General features: G+C 40.1%; 1 long non-coding RNA gene across 1 annotated transcript in view; it reads left to right on the plus strand.

Annotated features, from left to right (window-relative positions):
* The window catches only part of LOC306830589, a 29,026-nt gene extending 10,421 nt beyond the window's left edge, over positions 1 to 18,605 (plus strand). Inside the window, exons 2-3 of the long non-coding RNA XR_013779990.1 lie at positions 8,271 to 8,381; positions 17,924 to 18,605. This is a non-coding gene — a long non-coding RNA (uncharacterized lncRNA). The remainder of the gene's footprint in view (positions 1 to 8,270; positions 8,382 to 17,923) is intronic.
* The last annotated feature ends 866 nt before the right edge of the window (positions 18,606 to 19,471 follow it).

Below are 19,471 nucleotides of genomic sequence, written 5' to 3' on the forward strand. Positions count from 1 at the left end.
TAGCGAAAAGCTATGAGGACCTCATGCAAAACAGACAGTAAGAATATCTGACGTGTAAGTGTTGTTGAAATCTCAGGGAAACCGTTTCCCTTTCAGTCAGCACACCTCCACATGTGAGAGGCTGTCTCACTGCAGCGCTGGCGGCCCCGGGGGAACATCTGGCGCCACCCACGATCTGGATTCTTCTAAATGTGTTAGAGGAAACTGATTTAAAATTTATCAGGAGAGAAAACACAAAAACAGCCTTGTACTGTCATATAAAGGTCACATTGGTTGGTTGGTTTGAGGAAAATAAGTTAATTATTCGGTAACTCTCAAAATGCAATGCTTAGAATATATCCAGCTTTTAACACTGCATATATGTATGTATTGTCACGTGAAATCATTTCCCGCTTTAAATCACAATTGATTTAATTGTTATTTGTTACTTCGGCTGATAGGAGTCTGGTGGCTCAACATGATGATGATTACAGACGATGTTTATACAGAGAGTAAAATTAAAGTCCAGCTTGATGTTCCAGTCGGTCAATAAAGACTGCACACCCAGGACAATATAAACATCAAACTGCACTGTGGTTGTCACTGAAGTGTTGCCACATTAACATAAAAATGGCTAATGTAGATCAGCTGCATCCCTGCATGTCCCCCATCTGTGTGAAGATGATGGTCTCTTCGAGTCTGTTCCTCTCCCTCTTTTTTGCCATTCGTACAGCAGACATTTTGCCCGATGGTTTGGCACACACTTTTGGATGCAACAGGCTGCTGACACTGAATAAACCCCCGCTCTCTGAGTATTTAACTGCATGACAACAGATTTATGAATATATGAAGGAGAATTAGGCTATATAGACTGATAAACCTATTTATACGACACCATGATGATTGTGCTTTTGCACTCATGATGACATTTCAGTACGAATAAGAACAGATTCTTGTCCCCCTCTGGATTTATTTTAAAGTAGTTCTACTTTGTGTTTTGTGCTAATTTGCAGGCTTACTAGCTACTGTAGGGTAAAAAAGTCAACAGTGATGCTGATGTCATGGTTTAGCACACACCTCTGTCAGAGCTGCTAGCATGCCCGCAGACTCGAGTGTCTATTTTCATTTTGTTGTTTTCCTTTTGTTACCTCATCTGTCTTCCTCTTTTGATGCTTTGTCAGCATTAGAGTTTGTGACCTTATTATAAATGGAATGATACATCTCCAAAGGAGCTCAACAATAACTCCCCTCAAGATGCATTAAATATAAAAATAGATTTTGGGCTAGACGGAAAGGAAAACAGCATTGACAAAAGATAAACAGCACCACAGTTAAAACAACCAATATATGATTTATAACTGACTAATACATGACTAATTGACCTATTTCTCACAGATATGTAAAAGTAGAAAGCTGATTTGAGTTGCAGACAGATGGTGCACCTCCTCATTGGCTGAAGGAGAGGAAAGAGAGAGAGAGAGAAAAAAGAAAAACAAAACAGAGCTGGGATGTGGGTATGTGACAAAACAGCTCTTAACAACCTCCAAGCAGGAAAAGACAAATGGTGGGTCTGATCAAGTCAAGTCAAGTTTATTTCTAAATCAATTTCCAGGAAAAAAACAACAAAAAAACATCTGTGACAAAGAGCTTCACAGACAATAAACACAGATAAAAACAAGGACACAGTGTCAAGGATGTGACGCACACAGTGAGTGATGCTAGTTCTCTGTAGATGCACCAGATGCCCCTCTAATGGGCACTAGGGGGCAGAATGGCTGTGTGTGTGTGTCTGTGTGTGTGTGTGTGTGTGTGTGTCTGTGTGTGTGAGTAAGTAAGTGTGAATCAGTGAATAAATGAATAATTATGTGAGAGAATTACTTGTGGATCCAAAAGAGGCTCTGCAATAAAACACAAATGATCATAAAGGACGAACAAACGGGAACAAGAGCATCAGCAAGTCCGACAGATGGGGCCAGAGCTTGTGTTTGGTCGGAGAGAAGGGTTATGTTGCTTTGTCCAAGTGTACGTGTGTCTGTTAGGGGATGAAATCACATTGCAGCCCACTGGAGAAATAAGTAAATGACAGACTGCAGGCAAGCAGATAAAAGGAAAGGAAAGGCTAGCGGCTAATGCTGTGGAGGGAGGAGGTTTTGTGGTGGAGGGCAGTCAGACGGGCTCCTGAAGTGCTTCTTGGCACGCCTCAGTGGAAAGAGCCGCCGACTCAAAGAGCTCCATTGAATTGACATTTTGTCATCGAGAGGGAGAAGGACATTGTCCATAATAGCAGACTGCAAACATCGTTTTCTCCACCACTACCCAGACTGAGTGAGTCTGGGTAACACCCCCGCTCCCCCCACCGACACACACACACACACACCCCTGCCGGCAAGACTGACTTTTCTCAATTCTCACCGACTTCTTCACAAGTGTGGTGTCCCCTGAAATGATACAGCAGCCGCCAACAAACACCCTCAATCCTGTCGGGAAGGCTTAAAGCTCGACTCTGACAGGCACAGGATTAGTGCTGCAGCACACAGTCTAATAACTGATCAATGGAAAGTTAATCGACTTAAAAAGGAAATGAATTGATGCTTCCTCTTAGTAATCTGTCAAGCTACAAATTCAACACATTCTGCGGCCTCAGCAGCAGCTCCGTGCTTTATCACAGCTGTGATGTTGTCAGAGGGAAATGTTAATGGAACTATGCACGTAGTCATCTTCACAGATGTTTTAACCAAATAAGCCAGTGTGCTTCATGGAGACTGGGAAAAGTTTTTATTTTTATTTTCTGTATTTGATGACAAGTGTTGCACCAGACCAATATGAATTTGTATTTACCAGCCACAGAACTGATCTTTCATGCATATGACATGAAACTGTCAACAACAACAAAAAACACAGAGGCAATCAGCACGAGTAGAAGTGGCTAAAGGTCAGCCAATCAGCGCCTCAGGTGTCATTCTCAAGAAGTGTATCAAAATAAAGTAGGAATAATAACATTAGATAAACGAGCCTTTCCTTTTCTTCCTGCACCTCCCTCTTTCAGCTCTCCGAGATGAACACAGTCTCAGCAGGTTCAACACGAGTCTGGTTCTACTCGGGGTTTCTGCCTCTTAAAAGGACATTGTCGTCGATATTTGGTAGATGTTTCCAAGTGTTCATGGTGGATTAATGTTGGGTCTGTGTAAATTACATGACACAGAGTTTACTCTGCACCTGCTCTTTTCTTCTTAAAGATAACATCTGTGAATGGAATTGTTCCTCAAATAAAGATTTGGTTGGTTGATTTACTCTTTATTTATCACAGTTTCAATATTTTTCTAAACAAGTAAGAGGATTAGCTCTGTAGCTAATACAATTATCCATGAACTTTAGTTTGGCTGTAGTTTGACGATAGGACTTCATCGTTATACACTTTTCAGATCAGACATTAAACAAATGAATTACTTTGACAGCTCTGCAGAATGAGTTTTTTTTTAAATCAGCCGCAGTGCCATTTAATATGAATACAACAACTTTGGCACTTTTGGCACTACCCACTGAGGTTTGATTCAACCAAATTTAATGCTTAAAGTACAGCTCAGATTCTGTGGAGCCTGAGTCACCGTCAGAAGAAAAGTCTGCTCAGTCATCGTATGCTTTAAGTGTCAGTAATCCAGTTTTCTCTCACAGTGGCTCCAAAGTGCTCAGAGGATTGGACTTCCTCCACACGGTGCCTGGAATCAGGGGGCTGCTTGTCCCATCACGAATCTACCACCAAAGGTGAAAAAGACTGTGTTCTAGCTGGTTTGAGATTGCAAATGTATTCTTATGCCTGCAGGACACTTGTATCTGCATGGGTAAGCAGCTTCTATCTCACAAGGAGGGAAATGTCTCTGCTCCATCCGCTGAGTTATTACCACACAAACACACCAAGACAATCCCTTACACAAATACATTGAGTCCTAATCAATAGTTTATTATGAGCCACAACTTGAGACAAATACACTGCAGTCATAGCGATTAGAGCTTGTTTATTAGGAGGGAGGCTTCTATGCATGTTTTTTGCAGTATGAAGGTTTTAAGAGGTTTTAAGAGATGATGTTTTTTCATAGATGAATGTGCTGGCTGTACCTATTATTGTATTGATGATTCAGCCCATACAGCATCACAGGAAGAGAGAAGAGGGAGCGAAGAATAAGGACAAGTTCTCAGGGCGCACAGTTAAACCTTCAAATTGCTTATTTTATCTGATTAGCAGTGAAACACCCAGAATATATCCAATGTGTGATTAAATAACTCTGAGAAAGTCATGTCAGTTTATTTAGTGTATCATTAATATGCAACCTGAAAGAAACATTAACTGTGAACTACTGTTTTTTTCTGTTGAAAATCTAACAAAAACATGGAGATAGTCTTTCCCACATGTCCTTATTGTCATAGTTGTGCTGAAAGGAGCTTCGTTAGATTGTGTGTCAGACAAAAAAACATTATGTATATTGTGAGCTTTTTATACACAGGTTTTATAAATAAAACATGCATACAATTTGAATAATTTTCCTGAAATGTACCTGTCATACGTTCCGCCTCGCTGTAATCTCTCTGGTGTTTTTTCATCCTGTAAAAATGCCTGCAGCCATGTTCCTGTTTGCCACACAGTGTCACTGTTGCAGCACCATGCTGTTCTCTCTCTGTGCTCACCCCAGTGTTTGTCTGAGGAGGGGGAGGTTGGGAGATCGACAGACGGAGGGAGTGAGGGAGGCAGCTGCTGGGCAGATCATCGGTCTCTTACTGTAGTTGTCTTGCTCCTCTCTCGCCCCCTCTCCCTCTCTCTATCATGGCTCTGCATGCCCCAGAAACAAGGTAGTTCCATCTAATTGCTCTAATGGCGTCCCATCCTCATTAGACTCTTGACCTTGGTTGTGCGTGATAAGAGCGGGTCAGCGCGGATTAGAAGTGGCCCCCTAGGTCCGCTCTACTCCTCCAGTTACCAGTCAATACCTCCATCTCAATCCATTCTAACAAACCGTGAGTGCATCCCCCGTTCAAAACTGGGCAGAATTCAGGCACATTTTTCCCTCTGTTTTTTAGGCTGATCCCAGTGGGTGTGTTGAGTCTTGTCTTGCATGCAATGCTAGCTCACAGCAGTGACAGCAAGTGTTCAATAATGCATCATTTAGGTTTTATTTTTATCTTTTCAGGACCTGTCAGGGGTGTGCTTGAAACAAAAAAAAATGATGGATGAATCTATCCTATATACTTACCTTATACTTATATGAAATCAGAACAGCTCTATGGAGGTCTTTACGTTTGTTTAAGTTTTCATTGTGCATTAAAAAAACAATTCTACAACATGGAAACGCACAGACCAGCTATATATTCTCTGACAGAATCAGACAACAGTCTTCATCGTTTGCCCAGAGAATTATACTACTTTTAACAACTTGAAAATGTTGTGAGGTATCTTGATCATGAATTTAAAAAAAAAAAGGAAAATAAAGGGTATCACTTTTCTTTTTTTTCCAAGTTATTTATATTTGAACATCGAGCTCTGGAGCAGATTTTTGAGTTATAATTTGGAACAGTAGAGACATTGCAGCTTCTTTTTTTGTGATAGAAACCTAACAATCAAGACGTGATCTTTAATCTCCTGCGATAATTAGACGTTTCTGACAGTGAGCTCAAAGGTGGCTTTGTTAATTTTTCGCTAAAGGACTTGTCACGTAATCAAAGGAAGTAAAGGAAGGCACCAAACCTTGAAATTCTCACTGTAATGGTCCCTCGGCGTGGGATGTAATATTCACACCTTTTCCAACTCCTACCTCATCCCGGCACTAAACAGGCTGTGTATGTGTGTGTTCTCGTCTCAGGATGAGGAGGAGGGAGACAAACATTTTTGAGTTGTACCTCTTAAGATAGAAAGTAACGACTGCACTGGAGAATTTCTGCAGGCAAAACTGCAATCATTTGGTTCTATAAGAGCGTTATTAGACTACCATCCACCTATGCAATTACACTCAGCTCCTTTAAGCTCTCCAGGAGAAACCACTCCCTCATTCTGCTTCTTCCTCTTTGTACCCAGAGGCTGTGCGCGTGTGTACATGAGCCTGGATGTGTGCTCACTATATATTGCAGATCCCGGTGTCTGTGTTTATGTGGTTAAGTATGAATGTGAGAAACACAAAGGCGGCGACACAAAGACAGAGAGAGACAGTGAACCATTGAGGCCGAGGCGGATAGCATCAAAAGCAACAACAACACTTTGATCCCTTCAAATTCAGTCCCTCAGAAATCGAGCACCCTGCTATATCCCACCAGCACTTCCTGTTTGCACAAGACCTCTGCTGCTGAGAGCTTTGAGGCTTGTGGTAAACAAGTGTTAATATGCTACCTCTGCGAGAAACTGCAGTTTAATGAGGGATTTACTTCCCCTGACCAGCGCTGATCAGGGACCTGACGATTAAGTATTCTTCTGGCCTTTGGCTATCATTATGTGATTGAGCTGACCCCTTTATTCTTGCAGCTATGTTTTCAAACTCAGCATTAATTAGTAAGCTGCAAGCTGCATTCGTTCTGTGAAAGCAAAGACTTGTTGGAAAAAAAACCATTAAATACGCCGTCATTAAATAATGCGCTGATGAATTAGAGAAAAGATCATCTGTAACCTTGTGTTTTTTACTATAGGGCCGGGTGTTGGCAAGGACCTCACGATACGATGTGTAACACGCAACATGGAACCTGATGCAAGACATATCATGATACATGTCACGATATCATACATATAAGAATACAGATGTTATGATCAAATACGCAGAGGGATACTTTGCAATTCTCTGCATAATTGACTAAAAAACCTAAAGCAGAGCTGAGAAGGAGCGTGCTGTGTTAGTGAGTCAAAACTATGAATTTATTAGACCAGGATTTTATACTTCAAGATGAAACAATAGCAAGACCTTTTTCGCTACCATGGCAACAATAATATAAGCCCTGGGTAGCTAAACTTGTGATTTTTCTTGTTTTAATCGCCAACCTGCACACAATGCTGGTACAGACAAAAGTCCCTGAAAATATACCCATTCAAATACTGTCTACAGTAAAACAAGACATAATAAAAAAGGGGGATCTTTGCAAAAAAAATCGATAAAATATTCCACCTCTATGATCACTGATCATCCAAAGCCTGACCTGTTTGTGTATTTTCATGTTTCTGTACTGGACATTTCTGTTTGTCAGCCATTGTCATTGTCAAACAGTCTGCAGGTCGGGACTGAATGAAAACGTGGACAGTGACATCACTGTCCCTCTCACGTGTCGGTCTGTGAGAGACACTAACGAACCTGGTGCATCTCAATGAGAGACCAGAAGGTCTTTACCTCAGTGTTTGCTGACCTGCGAATGTCTTTAGGTTTGACAGTGCAAATGAAGAGCGCTGCACACAGTGGCCTTCTTGTACGTTTTTACAGAGCTGGAGACGTGTTTGTGAGTTTTGTGGAGTGTATCCACTGTGAAAGTAATTCATCAATCTGTCCATATTTGGGCTGGGAAGATCAATTTATCAGCATGAGAAGAAAAGAAAACTGTATCGTTTTTCGCCCACTCCTACTGAGGTCCATGCTTCTACTTGAGAGTGTCATAGCACTGCAGCATAGTTTATTCATCTGGCTCTCCTCTACTTCCATCTATTCATTCACTTCTTAATCTGAAATGTATGCAGACATTTTGTAGAAATGATATTCAGCTGAAAATGTCAACAGCACAAAGAGACAGGTCTGTTCTGTGCAGAAAGAGCTCATGATAATATTTTAATAAAACCTTTTTGAAATATTTATGATCAACGCTATTTTCAAATATGCTCAATGGAATACATGTGCTTAAATTGTGTTGTTCTCCTTTCCCATATAATATTTAATTTGCATCAGTGCTTTTATTGTTTATTTCTTCATTTTGTCAGACATCTGGAATAAAAGCAAAATGCTTGAACAAACAAGGAAAACACCGCCCAGTCTTATTATATCAAATCAACAGGGAACTAAACTGTCTGACTAAATTACGTCTCAGCCAAAATGGCATAAGAAAAGTCCCTAAACAAATACAAAGAATAAAAAAAAAAGAAAAAAAGATGACTGCCATCACACGGTATCAGAGGAGGAGTGAATCAGTTTGCACAACGGTTTATGGCAACAAACCATGAAGCAAGATGATGTCCTTGTTCAAAGAAAATCAATTTCTGAGGATGATGGAACTGAAGGATACTTTCAGTTTGGAGATTCTCCATCCCTCATTCTCTTCGTTTCATTCCCTCTCTGCCACAGTGAGACTCAGGGGCTGTGCTATCGTTTGGCCTTTGAGCTCTTCAAACCCTCCTTATTTGAAGATGTTCAACGACACAAGGAGGAGAATTAAAGAAGGAAAACAATTATTAGGTAAGAGTCATTTCATCATGTTTATAGAGGTGACTGCACAATCATTCAACAGACATTCAGTCCCACATCATGGTCTAGAATACAAAAAAAAACCCTCCATCCTCATCTGTTTCAGGATGGTGAACCTTTTGTTTCCTGGCAGAGAGGCGGAATATTATTAGTGTGGTAAACAAGTAAACAAGCCTTCAAAACAAGAGAGGAAAGAATAAACCCTCACAGGTTGATTGTATATACGTATTTGTTTGTGCATGTTTCCATGGGTGGCTGTGTGTGCATGTTTCCGCTGTGTGTGTGTGTGTGTGTGTGTGTATGTGTGTGTGTGTGTGTGTGTGTGTGTGTGTGTGTGTGGAGGGGAAGATGGACAAACCCAGGGGTCCGTTTATCTAAGCTGACAGAAACAATTTACAGCACTGCCAAATGGGGAGTAAGAGCCCCTCACACACACAAAGTGAAGTGGAGGGGAACGAGACGGTGAAAGGCAGAAACTGTGTGGCGTTAAGAAAGAGCCCAATAACAGCCTGCAGCCACTAATAACAGCAGACGGGGGACGAGATTTGGCCCTGGCAATCTTTAGCCATGACTGACCCACCCACCCATCCATCCATCCATCACTGCAGCATTTTATTCATTAACTCTACCTACAATGTCTTGTGCTTGTTTATAAGGATATCTAATGGAAATGTTTAGTGGTTTCAATTACGTTGAGGTGCAAAGACAAACCACCGTACAGGTAATCAGTTTCTGTTCTTTTCTGTTAAATAACTTCAGATTATGATATGTTCTCCAAGGTCAATTTATTTAGGGTTAGGTTGGTAGGGCTATTGTTATATGTGATCTAACAGAGAGATATTATATTCAAAAGTAATGTTCAATAAACGTCTACCAATTAAAATTAACATGTGCAACCACCTTAAGTTGATTCCAAATTTAACAGAGTTATTTTAGCAACTTAATGGCGTCATGTGAAATAAGTGTGGATGAATAAACTTTGATCAAACTCAGAGGTGCCAAAAACCTCTGCAAAGAACGTCAGTGGACTTTTTGGTCTTTCAGGCTCCATGCTCAACTCTGAAGCAAACAGAGGAGACCTTAAAGGTCAGTGTCATACTGACACTTCTCTCACTGTAAGATAAATAGTAATGATTTGTTGGCTTCCATTATTTGCCTTCAACTCGTTCCATCCAAATCAGTCTTTGGAAAGGAACAAATAATTTCCCTCTGATTAACAATCATGTAACATTCGGGGAACTGTTATCAGTAGAAAGATAATAACTTTCTAGAACATTGGATCCCACCCACGGATCCATGGTGTGGGTCCTGAGATCTCAATAGGGGTAGTAGCTGCTCTGAGATTATTAAAAAGAGATCCGTACATAGTAACTAAAATCATGATAGAAAGATTCTTAGATTCAAAGACTGTCTCAAATGCAATGGGATCTTTCCCTGTTTGTTCTATTTCCATAAATTCAAAGCAGTGTTGCTTGTAATATCAGTGTTTAATATGCACTTATGCAACCATTGATTAAAAAAACTCAAAGAGCAACTGACTTGTCTCTGAGTTTAGGAATATTTCTCAAGTTGTGTTACCAAAAGAGTCACTGTAGTTTATTCTATCTTACTCATCTGTCAGAAATTTTTTTTCCACCCGTGTCTTGTGGAGTCCCACAGGGTTCAGTCCTCGGACCTAATGTCTCTTTTCCTTTTAAAATGCTCACATAAGCGTCACTTAGATGACAGACACATTTACCTTTCACCCTGATAACCACTGTAGACATCAACGCTTGCATGGTGACAAATTTGCTTCAAGTTGAAAGAAACTAAAACTCATATGACTTTGACTGAAAAGAAAATTAAAAGCTTCACTTTTTGAATGAATATCTAACACAAAGTTGTCATGCCTTCGGTGAATGATGTAAGTGTTAATGAGCTAAAGCTTTATCAAACAGCCTCATTTTTGTAAGAGCTATACTTGAACAATTATTTATACTTTAACTCTACAACTGCTTTTATGTGGCTCCCATCAAACCAAACATTTTATCAAAAGGGGTATACTAAATAAACACCACGTTGATCTTACCAGATAATAACAGGAACATGTTTCAACAGTAGTCTTTGCCCCATCAAACAGCTTTGGATGAAACTACATCTTATCAGCAAATAAATGAGCTGTGCAGGATTCTGCATCCAAGCAATGGGTGCACTTACAGTTAAGGCCAGGACCAGCTTCACAGAATAATGAGCAAAATGAAGCATCACAGCAGATGCTGGCAAAATATGCATGATTAACAGTACGTCTGGTGGAAGCAACAGCCAAGTGTACAATGTCAACTCTTCTCATATCCTCTTCCCATGTCACTAACAAACACCCACATACAAATACAGCAATGCAAGTGAGCGCTGCAGCAGCCAATATAAGAGCCTGAATGAAATCTGACAACACAGCAGAGCAGAAGAAAGCTCATTAAAGGCTTTTTTTTTATCAAGGTTTTTTCTTTTAGTGTTTTACACAGTATCCTGTGCAGAAAGCACCGACAACAATTCTTGTTGTGGTTAACCATGGCATGTTCACATATGTTGAAAATGGGCACTGTCACTGATGAATAAGGTTAACTTAAGGTTGACTATCCATACAAGTCAAGGTTAAAACTGAACAACTATAAATAATAATAATAATAAAATGTGTCAGAAATACACGTATATGGACACTCAGTATGTACATGGACCGGTAAATTGAGATGTAGGATATTAATCAATCTTGGTAATTTTAAGGAATCACAATTTTAAGGGAAAGCTCAGGACCCCTCAGCCTAGGTTAGTAAGATGTAACTTCAAATCCCAATTTAAGCAAATGTGCTTAATATGTTTGGTCGACCATCACAGCCTGAGAATTAAACACAATGAACTGCTTACCTCTCGGAAGTAGCATTTTGTTTCTGGCTTGCCCAGTTGTTCACGATCTTCTGTGGTGACAGTTTTAAATTCAGATGGCCGTATTCAAATGTGTAAACTATACTCCACAGAGCTCCACATTCTGCGAGGTACTCCATCTGGAGATGTGACCTGTGAGGATAATGCAGCTCCGTGAGGGGATAGATATTTCACAACTTCGGTTCGCAACAACCCGCTAGGTCAGTGTGTGCTGCTCACTCTGTAATATAAGCATATCATGTTTCGTGAATACAGCTCCTGTGTAAATTTGCATATGATAAGGGAAAGTCATCAGTTGGAAGTGGCACCGTCCCTGTCGGCATGTAAACTGGTAAAAAGACTGTTCTTTCTGACAACAGACCTTACGTACATGCAAATTGCAGCTACAGACTTGTTGTGCATGAGTAGGCTCTTCACACATATGCATCACGCTACCACTTAATAGTTATGTATGAGTAGGTGTCTAACAACAATGGCAGACTCCCGAGTTGTATTTGTGCTGCTCGCCAGCTTTTTTACCTTACTAGTTGGTCACTTAACAATCCCACCTCATTGTCCGTCTACACAAACAGTAATTTCTGTATGTTTAGACCAGAACGCTCTGTTGAAGGAACACTATGTTTGAGGCATGTGTTGTTTCATTACAAAGGCACACAGTCTGGTCTGGCATCTACAGTATATACAACTTCACAATGGTTTTTGTGGACCCCTGTGCACGGCAGTTATCAAAACATTGTAATCTAAACACATACATTTTTTTCAATGCGCAAAAAAGACTCTGTTTTCAGAGGATCTTTGTTGTGTAAACGTGGCCATAGAACATTTTCAAAGTCTATGATAGAAATGACTCAACAAGAAAATAATATATTCCAGTGGGACTGTTCCTTCAAGTGACAACAGAGAAAGTTATCTTGTGTTTCCAGCTCTCTCTCTTACAGTTTTTCTGTGTGTAACAAAACGGCCCTTTCACAGTGTGAGCAGGGTCAAAGCAGCCTCTGGAAAACAAAATGCTGTCAGAGGAGGGTGAAATGGTCCTTAAGTGGCTTTGTCTTTGCCTACCAGTCTCCAAAGCATCAAATTAAAGTGTGCGATTACTCGTCGCTCGCTTTGGACAGTAAGGAAGAAGCACTCTCTGCCTGTCATGGCCAGTCCACCTTCTGTTGCATAAGAATTCACCTGAGGGGAAACCTGATGGTGGGAGGTAAAGAGCGGCATTTTAGCACACTCCAATTCATCCGAAGCAAACAGAGATGTACATTTTCACATGCATGTAAAGACTTTGATGTTAATGTGATTATGAAAATGGTGAGGTAGACTCACTGAACGCCACATGAACACGTTAATCTAATTATGCTATTTCAATTAAGACCATATTCTGAGCCTTGCAAGCAACATTAAGCCGTCGAGCTGCTGAACACTTTGTACGAATGTTGATCCTCTTTTCTGAGTCACACTGATCACACGTCGTTCCTCACAAGTTTTGACAGTTGCCAAACACGGGTGGTTAATTTTTACAGCTCTGATCTGTATTTATACCCTTCTCCTTCTGCCTTCAGCCTCAGCACTGAATAGTATCAGGTGAAGGAAATACTGTTTCTAAAGAGGGAAAAGATTCAAATGGTGAGCCAAATGGCTTCAATCACATGACAAATCTATTGAGTTAAAACCACAGAGTGGATGATTGAGGAAACATTAAGTTCTTCTGCAATGCATTTAAACGGCATACTAAAATTTTGCTCATAATTCACACAAAGTTTTTATGTAAACAAAGAGTGGAAGACAAAAACGCTCTTGATGACTTTGAGTAAATCAATAAGACTCATGCAAATAAACGAGAACGCCTCTGGAGGAGTCATTGCATCGTCTCCATTTCTACCACAGAGTTGGACTAGAACAAATATCACAGCATTAAACATATTTTTTTTTCCCTCTCTGGAAGCGGTTTCACCATGAATATATTTCACCATTCACATCATGAATATAGAGGGAATAATATGAAACTGCATCTACCAAAACACCCCGGGCAGAACATTGTTTGCTGGAAAGGCTTCAAGGACTGCAATCAGAGACGCATCCAAACATGTGCTGCATATTACATACTTGTTAGATATAAAGGCTTTTCAGAGCGCAAGAGGATCATTTGGAGAAAATATTTCAAATTATATATCATTATATGATATACTGAATTATATAATGAGGAACATTATTTGTACGCACATCTGAAAGCCTGTTATGAGGGAAACATACTCAACCAGCTTTCATGGAAATTGTTCATTTACTTGGCAAATGTGCGCACTTACATTTTTTTATTTACATGTTTATCAGTTATGGAGCAACATTATTAATCATTTAAAATCAAATTTGTCCACCTGGTGGATATAAATCATCTTCACAGTGTTCACAAGTGAACAATGTCTGACTGTAGTGTCTCAGCGTTTTATGAGCTTTCGGTCTGTTTTATAGTTGCAGCTTAAAGCAAAAGGCCATGAGAGCACGGAAAATGAAGAAAAACACAGTGATATGAGCTGACACTCACGATGAAGCTCTTGGAGCTGAAGGGGCCCCTGACATAAAGGTGATGAAGCTTTACGTTTAGAGGAAAAACACTAAGATAGGACACGGTGTGCACTGGAGTTACGAGGAGAGTGTACACGAGCAAAAACCAACAGTGAACAATGCCAAGTGACGGAAACAATAGTTGGTAAAGTAGCTTCTTCTACGGCACTGTGTTGGCCTGTGGGTCCACTATTGAGAAAAAAAGTATCGACTTTAGCTTCATTTTGACTGCTGCTGGCTTCAGCCTCTCGTATTTGAGCTCGGCAGAATTGCATTAAGACACATACTTAAAAATAGAAGAAAAAATGTAACATTTTGTATTTCATCAGCAAATAAAGTCTGAATTATTTTAAGACGAGATATGAGTTACTTAGTAAGGTCTGTTTTAAATTCAGGGATGCTGATTTGCACTGCATTCAAAAAAGCAGCTGTATACTGATAACCTCAACAAAATCCATAAGACACTGTATCATATATTCCTGTATCAATATTTCATCGATTTATTGCAACGGAAATATTCAAATCGCTGATCTCAGATGGAGGTTCTGTCGTTCAACAAACTGATATGAAATGAAAGAGAGGAAAATCAATAATCATGCTAATGTCACAATATACACTCTCATCTGCATTTGTGGCCGCAGCTGGCGAGCTTTAACACTCACTATTCATGTTATATGCTGAGAGATGTGAGATGAAACATGCAAATGAGTCCACCTCTCCCTTTAGCGAGATCCTCTGACCTTCATCCCGCAAAGCCGCTCACACTTTATTTTCATCTGGAAATGGTTTATTATAGAGCGCGTTTGAAAAGGAAATGTGAATGACAGTGTCTTAAAAATGAAACAGAAGGTTAAAAAAAGAGAAAAACATCATCATCCTAGGGAGTAGGAAGGATGAAATGTAGAATCACTGTTAATTCTCCCATTTAATTACAGCCCACTAAAACATCTTGACAGGAAGCTGGGGTGAGAAAATCCAGAGCTATTATTGTTTGCTTTGCTGTTACACAAGTGCCTCAAAGTTCCTGAATGAGCCTTTAGGTCCCACGCGCTACGCTGAGATTATCTTCATGCTAATCGTGTGGGTGCCATGTGGCCTGACAGGGGATGTATAGGAATGCAAGAATTTAATAAAAAGGGCTTCTCTCTGCTCTTCATTTCCATTTTTATAAAAAAAGTCGTCAGCTTTACCCCATGTAATCAGGGTATTTACTCTCTACAAAAGAAAGGGGAGATTAGAGCATCACAGGACAGGATTATAAAAACCTGAGGCCACAAAGACAGCCAATCACTTTTAGAAAATCCCTCAACATCGTCAAGCTTTCATCTGCTGTTCCCTGTTTACGCTGCGCAGTTCTTCATCCCCCTGCCTCCGTTTGCTCCATTTTTTTCTGCCCCCTTTGCACAAACACGTTCTCTATCTGTAAATACAAAAAAGGGACATTTGAAAGAGCCTGTGATTAATAAATACATAAAAACAATATCTTATCTAGTGGGAGAAGACGGTTGCACAAAACAAAACAAGGTTTTCCAGTTATCCAGCTCAGTATTGATGCCTTCTGACTTCCAATGACTAACCTGCTACAAACTGGCCGGAGAAGTCACTCGTGTACAAAAAATGTCAAGGACACTAAGAAACAAAAAGTTGCAGAAGCAGTGACAGCAAAATGAAAAATTGCCTACAAAAAAAAAATACCCAGGAGAAATTGGCACAGAGAAAACAAGTCCACTCCGTGCATAACCCTTTCACGGGCTCAGACAATATCAAGGCAATTTCAGTTTAAATTCATACTGCCCATTTGTCCCTTTTTCATGAAGCAGATAGAATCGCAGAGCACGGAGCCTTTGGAAAAGGTCACTCTGATGATACACAGAGGACGGCTGTGCAGCGGGGCTACCTCAGTTTTAAACCAGCTCTTTCTGAATCTCAGTGAAAGAGAAATAGCCAATCCTTTCTGTTAAACTTACTCACTTTGATACGAACAAATGATCGCCATGTAGCTTTTTCATTTCTGTCAAAAACAACAGAAGGGAAAAAATTCAAATATGCTCTTGATTTACTAGAGGAGCAAAGATTACGCTTTATCACTGACAACAACAAATGACAGACTTCCTGTCAATTGACACACAAAGCAGTCTGAAAATCAACAGCAGATACTGAAAGAGCTGATTGACACCAGAAAGGCGAAAGTAACAAGAGAATGTGCAGGTGAAAGACAGAGAGACAAACACAAGAACATTTACAAACACATCTTTTTGTGGTAATAATCAAGCCAATAAAAGTTATTGTAGTGAAAATGTTTGAAAGTCTGAAGTTGACATCATAATTTATTGCAAGTTTTGTGTTTTTTTTCCTGAAATTACTTGAAGAAAGCTCTATTAGTAGATTTTGGTGCAAATGTGTGGTGACTATGAAGCTCATTGTTTTATGAACAAACTGTGTGCAGTGCTGGGGTTAAGAGAAGGTTAAAGCTGTGGTTGTGCTGCAGCTGTTTTTGCTACAAAACTACACTTTAGCCTATGAGTATAACTTCACAGAGACTACCAATACATCATTAAGAAAACAAAGTGTTTGTGTGTTTGGCGTGGGCTGTGGAGGATTCTACCTGGAAGTTTAGGAATGTGGTATAGATTTTTGGGAGGGAAGACAATACAACGCATTGTTCAAAAGCTCATTCAATGTTTTTTTTTTCAATTGCTGACATTTGACAAACACTTCAGCTGCGGGGGTTGTGCTCTTTACTTGACCACTGTCTGTAGAGTAAAAGACTAAAAACACAGGGGTTCTGTGAAGCAGAGGAACTTGGCATTCGGTTGCTTAGCAATGACATAATGGAAAAGTAAAGGTTGCATTAAATGCCAAGTTCAACATCACCTCCAGTCTTGTCATGTACGATACATCCATCCAGCACTGGAGTGATAATTTCAATTTCAGGTGAAATTGCTGACGTGTAATCTTATAGGAATCCCGCCATAAACAAAGAAGTTTTAATGAAAGTATATCTTGACTGACTACGCCCCCGCTGGCCTGAGGGGGAGCAAGTGCTGGAGTAAATCAGATATTTGAGAGGACAGCCTGGTCACCAATCATACAGGCTGAAGATCATCTGATGCTGGTCACCACTTGGTTGATCGATGCCCCTCTGAAAATCATACATTGAATGTTTACAATATGACTCCTGGTAGTCTTTACATGGCTGGACATCTTTGAAATGCTGGAGAGAAGAGCACAGCAAGAAATGTTTAAACATTTGTCTCATGTTGGGGGGGGGGGGGTCCCAGCCTGTGGCCCAGGTTCAATCGGACCTGTGGCTCCTTTCCTGCATGTCATTACTTACTCTCTCTGTCCACTTTCCTTTCTCCACAATAAAGTCATAAAAAAAGTCTTAAAAAGAAATCCTAAAAAACAAATATTTGATACATGTTTACAAGTAAAGTCATTAAAGGATTTCAAGGTCCTATTTTAATCAATATCAGTTAATGGATCTTTATCAAAGCTATTCACTTGTCACAGTGCATGACTATAAAGTAAACGATTAACATTAAAGAGCAAATAGAAATGATACTATACGTGCATAAATAAATGTAGAAACATGTGCAGGTTTTTAAAACTCTTAATGTTAATGATGCTCATTGACAAACAATTCCACCAGCAGCCGTTCTGTATCTGACTCTAATAACAGATCAACAAGCTTTCCGCATGCACTAATCCACTTTGTGCACTCCAGACTTTTTAGCTTGAAGAGCACCGATTGGCTCTGTGTCAGACACAAAGCTTTGCCCATTCTTTGACTGACACCTTTGGGTGAGAAATCCTGTTATCGTGTGATTGCTGCAGCACAAAGGATGGGTGAGGATGAGGAGGACTAGACAAAGAGGGAGACGCTTCTGGGTGTGCCTCAGTCTGTGAGTCTCAGCAGGACATGTAGACAGCACACAAAACCAATCGCTTTGTAAATTAGATCAGTAGGAAGCTAATCACAGATCTGCTGCAGTGTCATTGTTTTAGACAGCCTTCGAGCACAGGCTTTAACAAACTTTACTGTCATCTACTTCCAGTTAACAACAGGAAAAATCCACTATTGGTTCTCCAAGGAGGGGCCGCTGGTTTGTTGCTCTGGTTTCTGGTTGTACGCTGACCGTGATGGATCGACAGCAGCACCACTATAGAAGCCCATCTTTTTATGTCCCCCCTGATAAAATCAGGTGAGAGCTGTGGATCTGCACTGGCCGCCTATCAGTCTGTCACTCACTCAAACACAAAATCTAGGACACCGCCGGTGAGAGTTTATTTTTCACTGATTGTCCAAAAAAAAGCGCGTCATCGCATTCTGTTGCCTGTGCTGGATAATTCCTCTCTTCTTCCCCTCGTGTGCAAGAAACACATTCTCCACTTCTTGCCCCATTACCCCTCTGCATCATTTAGGGCAAAAACATGTGTACTTGTTCGTTGTTGGTGTTTATTGCAGCACATGTTCACAGCCCATCTGCTTGTACGGCTTCTTCTCCTGCAGGTTTGTCTTTCCTGTAAGTCACTGCACTGCAGCCACTACATTACATACAGTACAAATGCTGCATCTGATGGATGTAATCCATCATTTGTACCTCCATCCAGGAGTTAATGTTATCAAGTCTGTTCTTTTGTCTCTTTGTGACGAACTTAAAAAAAAGAAACTTAACTAATTAGTTTATCCAGTAATATTGTTATGGTTGCCTAAATGTTGTTTCCAGAAAGGAAAGATTGTGTAGTTAATATAAGATGACACTCTAGGTAAAAAAAAAAAGATGTCTTTGCTGTGAATTTTTTGTTGTATTGTTTTCAGTATTTCAGCCATGACTTAGGCAGTACGATGTGCCTTACGAAATGTGTTTGTTGCTAATCGTTAGTCAGACTTTCTTTTTGTTATAAAGGTTAAAATGAATGTTCATTCTGTTGTTTCCTGATAAAGTATGTTACCATTCTCTACTCGCCTGTTTTATTTCAAAATAATATGTATGTGATTTTTTTCTCGTACAGTGAGAAAACAGACAAATCTACTGATGAATCATTTATCCGTACAGCCGTCACATCTCTGTCTCTCCTTTCTGTCAGGTTTTACATTAAGTGAGAATAAAGGGTTGGAAATGTGAGTCCAGAGGTGCATAAGAACCCCCACCTACAGTGATAGTGTTTGCAGGCTCGACGTGTTTCTGTAGCTTTTGTACTACAGTAAGAAAAGAGAAGAGTATCGTCCTCTGAGAGTGAACGCCGCCGTCTCCTGCACAGCACGTCTGTCAAGAAAAAAACAAACAGGGCTGCAGTTCATGTCATTCACTGGTGTTGTTTTTTTTTCAGGTAAAGTTTGAACCTCTGCAGTGTTAGTGGAGTTACAGTCAGACCAAAAAACAACGACGTAATGTTCAAAGTTGATCACTTAAATGTAAATATGACTTTACAGTAGCAATGCCCTCTGTGTGCTATTGGACATCATATGATCTTTCTATTTAAAGTTTTATACTGGACTTCCTCCTCTGATGTGTAAACAACATTAATATAACAGCACACGTGACAGCGTGATGCCACATTTTGATGACAAGCATCTACAGTACATCTCCCTTACCGCTCGC

Source organism: Symphodus melops (genome assembly GCF_947650265.1).
Source record: "Symphodus melops genome assembly, chromosome: 10".
Classification (NCBI taxonomy): Eukaryota; Metazoa; Chordata; class Actinopteri; order Labriformes; family Labridae; genus Symphodus; species Symphodus melops.